Raw genomic sequence first — 13,909 nt, 5'->3', positions numbered from 1 at the left:
ATGATTTACAAAGCAGTTCACACGTTACTTCGCTGCACATGGAAGGCAGAGGATAAAGATGCTTAAGAACAGCAATGCACGCAATTAGGTGGGTCCTGTTATGAGCGGGACAGAGGTCGAGGGGGGGGAGGGTTTTGAGGTCTTGAGTCTCTTGAGAGAAGGCGCTTCACCCAACAGCCCCCCTGCAACAGCCGGGGGGGGGTGTCCAAAGACTTCAAAAAGAGCTTATTTTTTCCGGGAGGGAGCTGATTCCTAAAGAACTGTCGGAGCTCTCAACCTGCAGCTGGCAAGAAAATGATGGGGCTTCCTGGTTCCTTCGGCGCTGAATCCTGGGGCGACTTCTGGATTGGCGGCACCTCTCAAGCGGACCTCCTACGGCCAGGCCAAGGGTGGCTTCGCCCGTGACAATGCCCGAGAGCGACACAGCGGAGCACGCGGCCCTACTCGAAGGCCCCAGGGCTTTCCTCTCCAGCGTGGGACTCCTGCCAGGGACTTTCCCTGAGCCTGGGTGCTTCCTGCCGGCAGAGGCGGTCTGACGCAGCCACTCGGGGGATTGCTCTCAGTGGGGAGGGGGCGGTGTAGCCTCGTCGGGAGGAGGGCTTCCTATGGGCCGAGACGGCTCCTGCTTTGCTTAGGCAGAAGCCAAGAAAGACCCATGGCGGTGGGGGGAGGCATGTGTTGGCTTCTCTCCTCATAGTTCATGGTGGGGGTGCCCCCTGTCCAAAAGTCCCTTTCTGACTCTCCAAACATGCAGGCAGGATGGCAACCCAGATTCAAGGACTTCCTTCTCAGATCCAGAAACAGGCTCTGGTCGGAGTGCATGATCTTAGCGCCCCCCCCCAAACTGTTTTTATCCTTGGCCTCTTTGGAGACAGGCGGCCAGCCGGTGTCCTCCTCGGGCCGAGGATTGACGGCCTCCAGCCACAAAACCAAGTGGCTATTAAGTACAAGACAGAGGTCAGAAGCAGCGAACTTCCTTCCTCTCCCAGGCCAGCTGCCTTGGGGCAAAACTTGGAAAGTCCCCACCTCTGGACACAGACTTGACACGCAGGACTTTCCGGAAATGGTGGAGCAAATCCTTAGGGCTTAGGACGAAGGAGGGAAGCCTTTGGGATCCGTTCCCCAAGGAAAAATCCACCAGTTGCATCTGAGCATTATTCACCTCATAGGGAGGGAGGGAGGGAGGGAGGGAAGGAAAGCCCTGCGCCAAAGAACACAAAGAAGTGAGGCTTGGGGAGCTGAGCAGCACCAATGACTAGCTTCTGCCCAATGCCCCTTCAGCAGCTCCCTCCCCTAGGAACTCTCTAAAGGGCAAAGGATGCCGTGCTGCTCTCCTGGGGAAGCAGCACAAGAGCAAGAGCCCCAGCTGTGCTTCTCTGCTATTCTGTGTACACAACTCTCTGGACACCGTACATTGAGCTGTACACCAAGCAATGCACACAAATCGGTTCACAGAACCCAGGCTAAATTGGCAACAAAACAAACTTATATGACCAAGTCATAAATATTTAATTCATGTTATTAAACCTACTCTTATCAATGAACCAGACTGAGTTTGGTAATTCCAATTCTTGTTAAAATAAAAATGTAGGATTGATAACATCATCACCAGATAGATATTGTCAATGGGACTACATGTCATCAGTCTCAGTGCTGCAGTAGAACGCTGGGTGGACTCGCCCGAGTACCTTAGCCAACTGCAACCACAGTAATTGGGTTTATGATCCGAACAATTGGGAACGGACCTATATACTTAAGACCCAAGTTCTTACAAAGTTGGTTTAGCTTTTAAGTGTTGACAGGTAAACTCCTCAATTCTGAGCTCCCTCTGAGGGGCTCTCTTCTGATCTGCCTGTCTCCTTTGCTACTCCCTGGTCTTATTCAGAGCTTTCTGCACATTTCCCCAAGCAGCTTTCAAGCTATCCATCCATTCAGCTTGTCAGGGTAATGCAGATTTAAAGCTGACCAGCCCCTTTAAGACTGGGGATGAGTCAGCAGGGTTATTGCCCTTTAAGAAGCTGCCTATATAAAGGAGGCCATTAGGAGGGGTGTCTCTTCGTGTATCATTCTCCTTGTGTATTGCTCCATGTGAAGAAGACTGATTGATTGCCTGGCTTTGCTTAGCACGTGTATCGGGTGAAATGCTCCCGGTTTGGACCAGATTGGGCGATCTGGTAGCGATCGTGGTGTGTGGTTCAGCGATCCAGTAGCGATGGCAGAGCAAAGCTCCACCCACCTGCCCCAGTGTTGTTACTTCCTGGTTTTAACATGCACTTCCGAACCGGTAAGGAAGGTAAGTAGATTTCACCCCTGACGTGTATGTATATATATCTTGTAGATAAACCACTGTTTGAAAAACCTCTGTGTACTGTATTTTGCTCCTGGGTTGTCTCAAAATAGCAGTCACACTGTGCACACTCTAACACAGCTATTGTTACTGAGGGAGGAGATCCCCTCAGAAACTCTGGCATTGATACAAATTTACCCCCCATGTTATTTTAAAAGGGGTGAATCCAGTACTGCTATGCACCAAGTAATTATAAGCCACTTCTGCAAAAGGTAGGAGCTCCACCCAGTTGGTTTGCTGATAGCAATGTTTACATAGCAATGTAAGTATTGCTCCACCATTGTGTTAGTTTTTTCTGCCACCCCATTAGTGCACATATGGAACCCTGAACTAAATCCCTGAGCTGACCCTATTTGCTTTAGGAACTCCCACCAAAACTTTGCTGTAAACTGCACCCACCCACCCACCCCCGGTCTGAAATGATGTGCCTTGGGACTCCATGCAGCCGGTAGACGTGCTGTGTGAACATTTTGGCCAACCTCTGGGCTGAGGTAAGCTTCGGGCATGCGATGAAGTGCGCTTGTTTTGAAAACAGGTCAACAACAGTCCAGATTATGGTTCTCCCATTACTCTCCAGCAGTTCCATTATAAAATCCATGATGATTTCCTCCCATGGTCTGCTAGGGTTAGCCCCAGCTGTAGCAACCCCTGGCAATCGTTTCATAGATGCAGACACTGGGTAGCTTTCATTTCCATTCCCCACTGTCCTGTCAGAGCTGAAGAAGCTGCTTGGATGAGAAATTAAACATCTTCAAAAGAAAAAACAAAGTCCAGTTTCCTCCTGAAAAAAGCACCCTTGGGACAACCATGACCTGGATGACTCAGAATCTCCGTAGACCACTGGGCAGCTGGTTATGTCAGATCCGTGTATCCGCCATTCTTCATGGAAGAAGTGGGGGGGGGGATTTTGAGTGTCACATGTAGGTTTTTTCCTATCCAAATTTCTTGCCTGATCCTCTTTGGGTATAAACCTTACCCTGATTTATAACCGTTGCCTGGCGCCAGGAATCCCTGAAGAAATCTCACACCTCGGAAAAAGGGGGAACGAGTAGATTGTAAAATGATCCTGAGAAACTCTTCGTATCTGTTTCTCAGAGAGGCTGGTGCAATTCGTATTCACACCTGCGGATTGGTTGGAATGCACATCGGACAGTGGGCAGGGGTTCCTAATTTCCTTTATCCTGAACTGCATGCCCTGAGGGACCCCAGAGCCTGCTTTGAGTTTTGACTTGCTTTCATCCCTTTCAATAAAAGATTCCTTTTGAAATACGAAGTTCTCAAGAATTTGTATTTTCTTGGAAGCGGGGGGGGGGGGGAGAGAAACTGGTCCTTACAGGTTATCTAGTTCTCTATGTCCTTCTTCATCTTGGGGTACCAGAATTATATTTTAGCCAGGTGAAGGATTTTTACAAACCCAAAGTGTCCAGCTGGCTTTATATCATGGCACCTTTGTAGGATTTGGGTCCTCTGGCTGGCTGGAACATACAGCTTGTCTCCCTTCCACGCCAGGTCTTCCCTCATTCTCAGGTTGGCTTTGTGATCTCTGAGCCATTCATCTTCCTTCAGGACCTCTTTTAGCTGTTTGCGCAGCGTGCAGTTGGCTGGCTGAGGAGTGGGTAGTTGCCGCTGCCTCACTGAGAGGTGAGTTGCCTGGAGGAAATGATGGATTATTTCCTCTTGGATGCTGTTGTATTGGGGCATCCAAGAGAGCGCATGAGCTTGGTGAACACCCTTCCCTTGGCCAGGTATCCCAGCATGTCCTTCATGAGGGGGAGGGGGTACATGTTTTCCACACAGGTATGATTGATCCCCAAAAAATCCACGCATAATCTCAAAGACCCATCTTCTCTTTAAAAAACACCGGGTCTGCCATCCTAGATTGTGCCGGTTGCATGAAACCACTAGTTAGATTTTTATTCACCAAATTCCTGAGCTCCTCCATCTCTCTTGGGGTCATTGAGTACATCTTTGGCTTTGGTAATTTTGCCCCCAACAATATTTCAATGGCACAATCAGTAGGAGGATGAGGAGGGAATACGTCTGATTCCCACTCGCTGAATGCTTCCACTAGGTCTTTGTATTCTTTTGGGATGCCTGTCCCTCTTGGCTGCCCTCGGTTAATGAGTTGATGGGCTCTAGTTTTCCTATTGCCATCAGCAGGCTTTCTCTGCCTCTGTGCTTCACTCCTATGCGTTGCAGTCCACCTGCTCTACTCCAGCACCAGTTGTCTTTCAACCTAGTTGCTGGGTTCCACTTTTTCAGCCACGCCAACCCCAATAACATTGTCTCTACCATTTTCAGGGCTACTATGAAATGTATAGTTTCCTTATGGCTTCCTGATCTCGGAGTTACTGGTTTCATTTAGGCATGTGGCTGGCAGTTTCCCAGTAAGGGAGCCATTGACTTGCTCAAACTTCATAGGTTGCCTCAATTTTTTAAGTCTCAGTCCCATCTTTTCCACAGTTCACAGGTTAACCAAGCAGCGGGTGCCACCTGAGTCTACCAGGGCTGTAAAGAATGCTCCCTCTTGCCCCTGAGTGGGGTACTAGCATCTCCACCTGAGCAGTCAAAGGAGTGATGGTTCCACTTATCAGTGGATCATCTTCCCCCTTGCTTTCGCTGTTATAGAAGACCAGGTTGGGGTTGCTGGGGGTCAGAGGTCCCTCCCACTCGCTAGAGGAGAAAGAGACGTCCACGATCTGCTGCGCCACCGGTGCCTTCTCCTTTCTTGGTGCCTTGGCCTTTGGCTGGCCGGGGCCCCTCTCTGCCAACATGGGTTGTGGGGCCGGACAGTTGGCTGCTCAATGGCCCTCTTTTCCACATCGGAAGCAGGCTCCAGGCAGATGCCACAGGTGGCAGGAGGGGCTGTTGATCCCTTGCACATTGGCAGGCATCTCTCCTGGCCTCGTCGGGTGTGACCCTCGTATGCTGTATGCTGCCGGTACTACAACAGGTCTAGTTCCACTGTGATCGCCAGTTGGTACCATGCCTCGAGGTTGTCTGGAATTCCTTGGGGCAGGCAGTTGGGGTATAGTTCCTTATTTAGTCCATCGCAGAAGGGGGTAGACCAGTAAGCATTCTAGCCACCCTCTCAGTTTCCTAGCCAGGCTGTAGAACTCCCGAATGTATTCGGCTATTGGCCAGCTCCCCCACCTTATGGCATGGATCTCCAAACCTGGTTCGGAGTTTGTCCAGGAGGACATCTGCATCCCCCAGCTTGTCATGCCCCCTTTGGAACCTGAATCTACAAGGGAAAATGAGCTGGAACAGGAGCCGACAAAGATCAAGGAGGCGGCTCCGTTGGCTTCGGAGGAAACTGGGGAAGGGCAGAGCCAGTCCAAGCAGGGTTTTTCAGGATTAGTAAGGCTTGTAGACAAGGAAGAGCAGGAGAGACAGAGCTCAGGTGATGATCCTAGAGCACGAAGAGAAGGCAAGAACAACACAGACTGAGCCAGCTACAAGGGAGGAGAGTGCCCTACCCCCTTCTCAAGGCACACCTGGGGACTAAGATATAAGGAGATGCCGGTGGGAGGGGCATTTGTCAGGAACAAGCATTTAATCTGTGGAGCCTCGTGTGCACTTGCCAACGCCTGGAGATTACTATGCTCTGTCTTGTGGGGCTTCCCCGGTTTGCCTGCTTCACTGAACTGGTTATTGTTTTGCAAACCTTGCTTACTGGACTTCTGGCCTTGGTTACTGCTTTGCTCACCTTGCTTACTGGACTATTCGCAGCCAGAGGCTGTTGAATGTGTATGTGAGAGTTCTGCTCCAGGACTTATAGTAAACGTGGGGAGGTTTGGGGGCAAAGTTGGAGCAATAAAGGGGAGTTAGACATGTTCTCTGGCTGTGTTGGTTTCATGCCACGCCCCAAGTCATCACATTTTGTTCCCGACCTAACTCCAACTTGCTCCTCCGTACCACTTTGGGTAACCATGGATCAGCTCTGAGCAGACAATGATCAGTTAGTCCAGCAGGTAGACCTCCTGCCTGCACAGGTTGCGCAGATGCAAGTACTTTGGCCACACCACAATTGCCGGGTAGCAGTGCCGGATAAATTTAATGGCTTGCTAGCCCAATTTCCAGTGTTTTTTGGGCAGTGCCAGTTTATATGAGCCTTCAGCCCAAGGACTTCCCCACTGACCGGGATAAGGTGGGGTTTTTGATTAGCCTTTTGTCGGGGTCAGCACCGCATTGGGAGATGCCCCTGCTGACCCAGCCCAACCCGTTGCTGGATAATCATGCAGTTTTGCCATCAGGTAAGGGCCATGTTTGAGGACCCTGTTAGGGCCCAAATATCAAACAGGCAGCTGAGAGAGTTGCGGCAGGGGTGGGAAATGGACATGGCCCAGCCAAGAGGGCTCCATAGGTCAGGCTTTCTTGGCAATGGGCCAGCTATCTCCACCCACACTGACTCTTGTGAAGCACCTTGTGCTAGCACTGAGTGTGTTCATGCCTGGTCATGAAGTGGTGGAGATCCAGGCCTTGGTGGACTTGGGGGCCACGGCCAATTTCATGGACTCGGTCTTTGCTGCACAGTGGTCCATCCTCCAGCGGCAAGTGTCACCACTGGTCTTGTTGGAGACAATTGACGGCCCCTTCGAGCCCTGTGGTTGCAGTGCCGAGACCCTTTCACATGCCCATTGGGCCACATGTGAAAGAAGTGTGTTCTATGTTGCCGCAGTGGAGTGGTTATGGGCTCATGATCTGCAGGTCATCTGGGGCACTGCGGTTCCCTGTTAAGAAGTATGCCACCCATCACCTGCATGCCTGTTCAGGGGGTGTGGCTACCCATCTGGACCTGGACCTGGACCTACCTATGGAGTTGGTGCACTATGCCGATGTATTCGGGGAAAAGGAGGCAGATCAGTTGCCCCCGCATCAATCTTATTGACTGCCCTATTGATTTGGTGCCCGATGCCAAATTGCCAGTGGGTCGGATTTACTCTCTGTCAGAACCGGAGTTGGCAGCATTGTGGGACTTTATCAAGAAGAATCTCTGGAAGGGGTTTATCTGGCCTTCAACCTCCACTTTGGCTGTGCTAGTGCTCTTCATCAAGAAGTCATCGGGGGGACTTCCGGTTTGCCTGCCACCGACGAAAGACGGTCCCGTTTTTGGACCGCCAGCCCCGCTGCCTGTAGAGCCTCTTCGATTCAAAGAAGCGGCTTGAAAATTCCCAATTCTGAAGGATTTGAGGAAGAGAGTGGGCGAGGAGCAGGTTGAGCCCCTGTGAGCCCCCAGAAAGTTATTACTGGGGAGGAAACAGGCGCAGCTCCCTTTCAACTCGCTGAGACTCCGGATGGCGTGGGACGACTCTACCCAGCGCAGAGCAAGTCGGCTGCAGCAACCTTTCAAGCTAAACAAAATTAACTCCAATAATTAGTGGGAGATAACAACTTGAACCTCCAAACCTCGAAACTGCAAGTATTATTATTTCTGTGATTTTATGATTCAAAGCACAAGCGTGAGTGAGTGAAAGCGGCTTGGAAAATGGCGCCCGGCTTCAGCGTTAACAAGCTGAAAGTGAGAGTGGATTTCTAAAGTTATTTCAGCTAGCTACAAAGTTGCGCTGTCTGTAACGAGGAGGAAAAAGAAAAGAGGAAAAATTCTTTTAAAATAAGTCTGAGCTTGCTTCAATTTAAATCTTATCCCCAATTTGTTTAAACCTGGGGGATTTTTTCAGAGGACTTTGTGGTGGTGGAAAAGGAAAAAGGATCTCCTTTTTCAGAAAAGCTAGCCTACATGGCAGAATGGCTTCCAAGCCTAAACAGGAAGGAAAGGCAGCAGGGGGGGGGGATCCCCCACACGTAAACCTGAGCAGCAGCAGCCTCCCAGCCAGCAGAGCCAGAAGACAGATTTTGATTTAGAAAGTTTGAAAGACTTTATTACCCAGGCTCTGGATGATAAATTTCAAAAGTCACAACAGGAAATTAAGCAGGAGATTAATGAAATTAAAAAGGTGGTTCAAGAGAAATATGACAAGGTGACTAATAAATCAATGACTGTGGTGTCTGGTCTGTCAGAAGCAATTATCAGAACAGATTCCAAGCTGGAAGAATTTAAATCAGAAATGAATGTTAAAATGAAGGATACTGATTACAAAATTTCTGATGCTGATAATAAAATGCAGAGAGTTGAAAACGAAATTACAATGATACAGTTCAGGTCCATGGAATTCGCCATAAGGCTTAGAGGTATTAAAGAGAATGATAGACAAGATTTGAGACAGATTTGTGCTGATGCTCTGGTTGTGCTGTTAAAAATTAACTCTGAAGAGATTTTTTACAAAATAGACAAAATTTACAGAGTGAATTCATGGGTGGCCAGAAAAAGACAACTGCCTAGAGATGTGGTGATATATTTCACAGATAGAAGAATGAGAAATGATATTCTGCAAAAGTCTTTTCTCTCTGCTGTGCAAGTGGAGGGAGCTCAGATTGGAGTCTATAAAGAACTACCACCCAAGATGTTAAAAGATAGAAAAGATTTCGGATTTTTAGTGAATGAATTAAAAAAACAACAAATTCCATTTCGGTGGGATGCTCCAACTGGTATAATTTTGAGGTACAATGGAGAAAGATATCGATTAAACACTGTTGAGAAGGCAGAACAATTCTATTCTACTGTTCTTAAAGAGCGCTCACCATCCCCACGTACATCCACTGTGTTGGAGATAAAGGAGAGTGACAAGGAGAAGCAACTTCAGCAAGAGATGGAAGAGCAGCTTAAGCAGGTGGAATCAGAGGCAGCGGAAATGCAGGGTGCTACAGGAGGTTTTCTGGAGGAGCCCCTGTTAGAGCTCTCTCCAATTCTGACTACAAGAGATGTGGCTTTGGACCTAGTCCGGATGGCTGAAGCTAAAGACCAGCATGTAACTCGAGCAATTTCTAAGCAACTTAAAGAAAAGCAACAACAGGAAAGATCTAAGGCACAACAATATAAGAAGGGAGTTAAGAGTACTACACAAGAATGTGAAGCCATGGGGGGAGCAAAGTCGAAGACTTCGGAAGATATTCGGCAATTCTGCTCATCGCTTCAAAAAAGTCTACATGACGATTAAGTTTCTATCTTGGAATGTGAATGGACTAAATTTACCACAGAAAAGGAAGAAATTATTCACATATTTGAGACAATTTAATAATGATATAATTTGCCTACAAGAAACTCATGTCAGAACACAAGATCAAAAATATTTGATAAATTCAAAACTAGGAACACACTTTATAGCCTCAAATTTGGAAAAAAAGAATGGTGTGGTTATTTATATAAATAAAAGACTGTCAGCTAAAATTATAGAAGCAGATGAAGGTGGCAGGTTCATAGCAATTGAACTGAACACAGTAAGTGGCCAAATTCTAGTGATTGGAATTTATGCTCCTAATCAACAACAGGATCATTTTTACAAAACTTTGCATACCAAAATATTGCAATGGGACTATAGATCTATTTTAATCATGGGAGATTGGAATGGAGTAATTGACTCTAAAATAGATAAAAAGAGTTTGGGGAAGTCAAGGATTAGACTACCACAGACTTTTTTTGACATGAAAGAAGATTTGGAATTAAAAGACATTTGGAGAATACATAATCCAAAAGAACTGGACTTTACTTTTTTTTCAGACAGACATAGATCTTTTTCTAGGATTGACTTTATTTTATTATCAGATGATTTACTTGTAAAGACAAAAAGAACAAAGATCTTTCCAAGAATTCTAACCGACCACCGCCCAGTATGGATAGAAATTGAGATGGGAAAGATTGAGAGAAGATCATGGAGATTAAATGAAAATTTGTTTAGATACGAAAAAAATATAACAGAACTTAAAAAGCAGATGAAAGAATTTTTTGAAATGAATTTGAATAAGGGTACCCCTATTGAAATCGTGTGGGATGTGAGTAAAGCGTATATGAGAGGGGTACTCATTCATATGAACTCTAAACACAAACTGAACCGACAAAAGAAAAGATCTGAAATGGAAGCAGAAATAAAGAATAAAGAACAGCTACTTATTAAAAATCCAACAGATGAAAGAATACGTGGTGCTATAAAACTTCTGAAAGATCAATTTCAAATGCTTATGGCGAAACAAACTGCAACAAATTTACAATATGCGAAGCATAATACATTTTGTAATGCTAACAAACCGGGCAGATGGTTGGCTTATACACTAAGGAAGAAGCAGAGTATACGGACTATTGATAGTATCGATATTGGAGGGAAGGAAATCTTTCAACAAAAATTAATTAAAGAAGTCTTTGTAGATTATTACACTAAATTATATGCTAAAGATGATATGCAGAATGGACTTATAGAAAAATATTTAGAAAATAAAAGAGTTACAAAAATTACCAACCAACAAAAGGAGAGAATGAATTATCCTATAACAGCTGAGGAGATTATTGTAGCAATTAAACAACTGAAAACAGCTAAAGCTCCTGGAACGGATGGTTTAACTGTGGTGTACTACAAAACTTTGCAAGCAGAAATGGTTGAACATCTTAGAGATTTATTTTGTAACATACAACAAGGGGGTAAAATACCCCCATCATGGAAAACAGCTTACATTTCCTTGATACCAAAAGAGCAATCAGGTCCTAAAAAACCTGAGAATTTTAGACCAATATCTCTTCTGAATAATGACTATAAAATATATGCAAAAGTATTAGCCAACAGGTTGATGCCAGTTATCCAAGAGGTGATTCATGATGATCAAGCGGGATTTATAGAAGGCAGATATATGAAGGACAATGTAAGGCAAGTTATAGATTTATTGGAATATCTTGAGAAGAACAAACAGATCCCTGCAGTGCTGGTTTTCTTGGATGCGGAGAAGGCCTTTGATAGAGTGGATTGGAATTTTCTACTAAAGACTTTAAAAAAGATGGACTTTGGGGATCAATTTATACAGGCGGTTTCAGCAATTTATCAAGAACAAAAGGCACAGATTATTATTAATGGAAGTTTGACAACAGATTTTAATATTGAGAAAGGAACAAGACAAGGTTGTCCGTTATCCCCATTGTTATTTATTTTAACACTAGAGGTCTTGTTGAATACAATACGGGACTCAAGTACCTTGAAAGGTATAGTGATAAGGCAAGAGGACTACAGAATAAGGGCATTTGCAGATGATCTGGTTGTTACCCTAACACAGCCGATGGAATCAATAATCCAGATGAAAGACATTATAAAAGATTATGATACAGTATCAGGATTTAGACTGAATCAGAAAAAAACTAAGATGATAGTCAAAAATATGACACAAGATCGAAAATACGAACTTGAAAGGAGGGCAGGTTTTGAGATTGTACCAAAGGTTAAATATCTAGGAGTTCAGGTTGCAGAATCAAATATGAAATTGTTTCAAAATAATTATGAGGTGTTGTGGCGTGATGTACAGAAAGATATAGAGACTTGGAAAAAACTGCAGCTGTCTTTACTTGGAAGAATAGCAGCAGTTAAGATGAACATTTTGCCAAGATTTCTTTTTTTGTTTCAAATGATTCCGGTGCTTAAAAGCGATAAACAATTGAAAGAATGGCAAAATGGATTGAATAAGTTTGTCTGGAACGAGAAAAAACCGAGAGTGAAATTGAAAATTATGCAAGATGTTCCAGAAAGGGGAGGTCTCAAACTTCCAAACCTACAATTATATTATGAAGCAGCAGCCTTGACTCAAGCGAGTGATTGGTTTGGAAGGAAAAAGACTGGAATATTGAATATAGAAAGCTTTGATCTTGAATTTGGTTGGCATGCTTACTTATTCTATGAAAACAAAGTGGATAAAGTCTTTAAAAGCCATATACTTAGAGACTCCCTGATGAGATTTTGGAAAAAGCACCGATTCAAATGGGATTACAAAATACCGCTATGGCTGGATCTTGGTCATATTATGTGGAATACAAATATAATGTCACTCGGGGGGGGGGGGGTTTATATAAAGAAGTTCTTTTTACAGATGCGGGCAGATGGCAGCTGAAGACATTAGAGACACTGTTGGATGAAGGGATAAATCTAACTTGGTTACAGTATAATCAACTTCAACTGAGGTGGAAAGAGGACCAAAAAACTGGTATAATGATGCATGAGGAGGAATTGGTTAGACATATAAAAGAGAAAGGTCCAATGCATATTAAAAGGCTTTATAATGTTTTGTTAGAAAGAGATTCAGAAACTGAACTGGTTAAAGATTGCATGATTAAATGGGCACAAAATTTTGCAGAACCAGTGATGTTGGAAACATGGGAAAAAATTTGGGTTCAGAATGTCAAATTCACACAGTCGCAGAATTTGAGGGAAAATTTTTACAAAATGTTTTATAGATGGCATTTAGATCCTAAGAAATTGTCGTGCATGTACCCTAATGTTCAGCCAAAGTGTTGGAGATGTGACTGCTTAGATGCTACATGTTATCATATTTGGTGGACTTGTAAGAAAGTGAAGGCTTTTTGGATAAAAATTTGGTGGGTTATGCAGAATGTTTTGAAGAAAAAAATTCAGTTTTCTCCACAATTGTTTTTATTGGGTATAGTTAAGGGTTTTACACTGGGTGAAACAAAGTTGATATTGTATATGATAACAGCGAGATTACTGATAGGTCAATATTGGAAAAATGAAGCTGTGCCCACTATCAAGGAATGGACTATGAAGATGGCCAGTTTTGCAGAGATGGCGAAGATTTCAGCATATCTAAAAGATCACTCACAAGAGACTTATGAATGGGAGTGGAAAAAGTGGATAGATTATGTGCAGAACAAATATCAAACTAGGAAGTATCAGATAGCTTTTAACTGAAAGTGTTATATAAAGATAGAAATATTTGAATTTTGTGAAGATGAAAAACATTGGGGATGGAGGGGTTCAAGTTTTATAAAAAGGGGATCTTGATTTGGATTATATTCTGTGGAAGTCCGGGGGGAGGGGTGGGTTAGGGAGGGTTAGGGAGGGTTGGGGGGGGGAAATGGGGAGAAAATGTAATTGTAAAACTTTTCCAATAAAAAAAAAAAAGAAGAAGAAGAAGTCATCGGGGGAGCTGCACCTGTGCTGTGATTATCACAAATTGAATGTGATCACAGTACAGAACCAGTACCTGCTTCCCCTCATCCCTGAACTGATCAAGTGGCTTCGCCAGGCCAAGATCTTCATGAAGCTGGACCTGTGGGAGGCCTATAACTTGGCCCAAGTTCGTGCCGGCAACGACTGGAAGATGGCCTTCCAGATGCATTACAGTCACTTCGTATATACCATGATGCCATTCGGCTTGACCAACACATCCGGTGTATTCATGCATTTTATGCATGACATCTTCCGGGACTTGCTGGATCAGTTCATGGTCATCTACCTTGATGACATCCTGGTCTACTCGTCATCCCCGCAGAAACTCTGGAAACGTGTGGCTGCTGTTACGACGCTTGCCAGACAACCACTTATTTGCAAAGCGAGAGAAATGCCAGTTCACACAAACAATGATCAACTTTCTGGGTCATCATATCTCATCCGCTGAGATGGAGATGGACCCAAAGAAAGTCGAGTCAATGTATGTGTGGCAACCTCCATGGCGGGT

Source organism: Pituophis catenifer, unplaced genomic scaffold (assembly GCF_029215685.1).
Source record: "Pituophis catenifer annectens isolate HBS135680 unplaced genomic scaffold, rPitCat1.0.hap2 SCAF_9, whole genome shotgun sequence".
Classification (NCBI taxonomy): Eukaryota; Metazoa; Chordata; class Lepidosauria; order Squamata; family Colubridae; genus Pituophis; species Pituophis catenifer.
Note: the sequence above shows the minus strand (reverse complement) of the source record.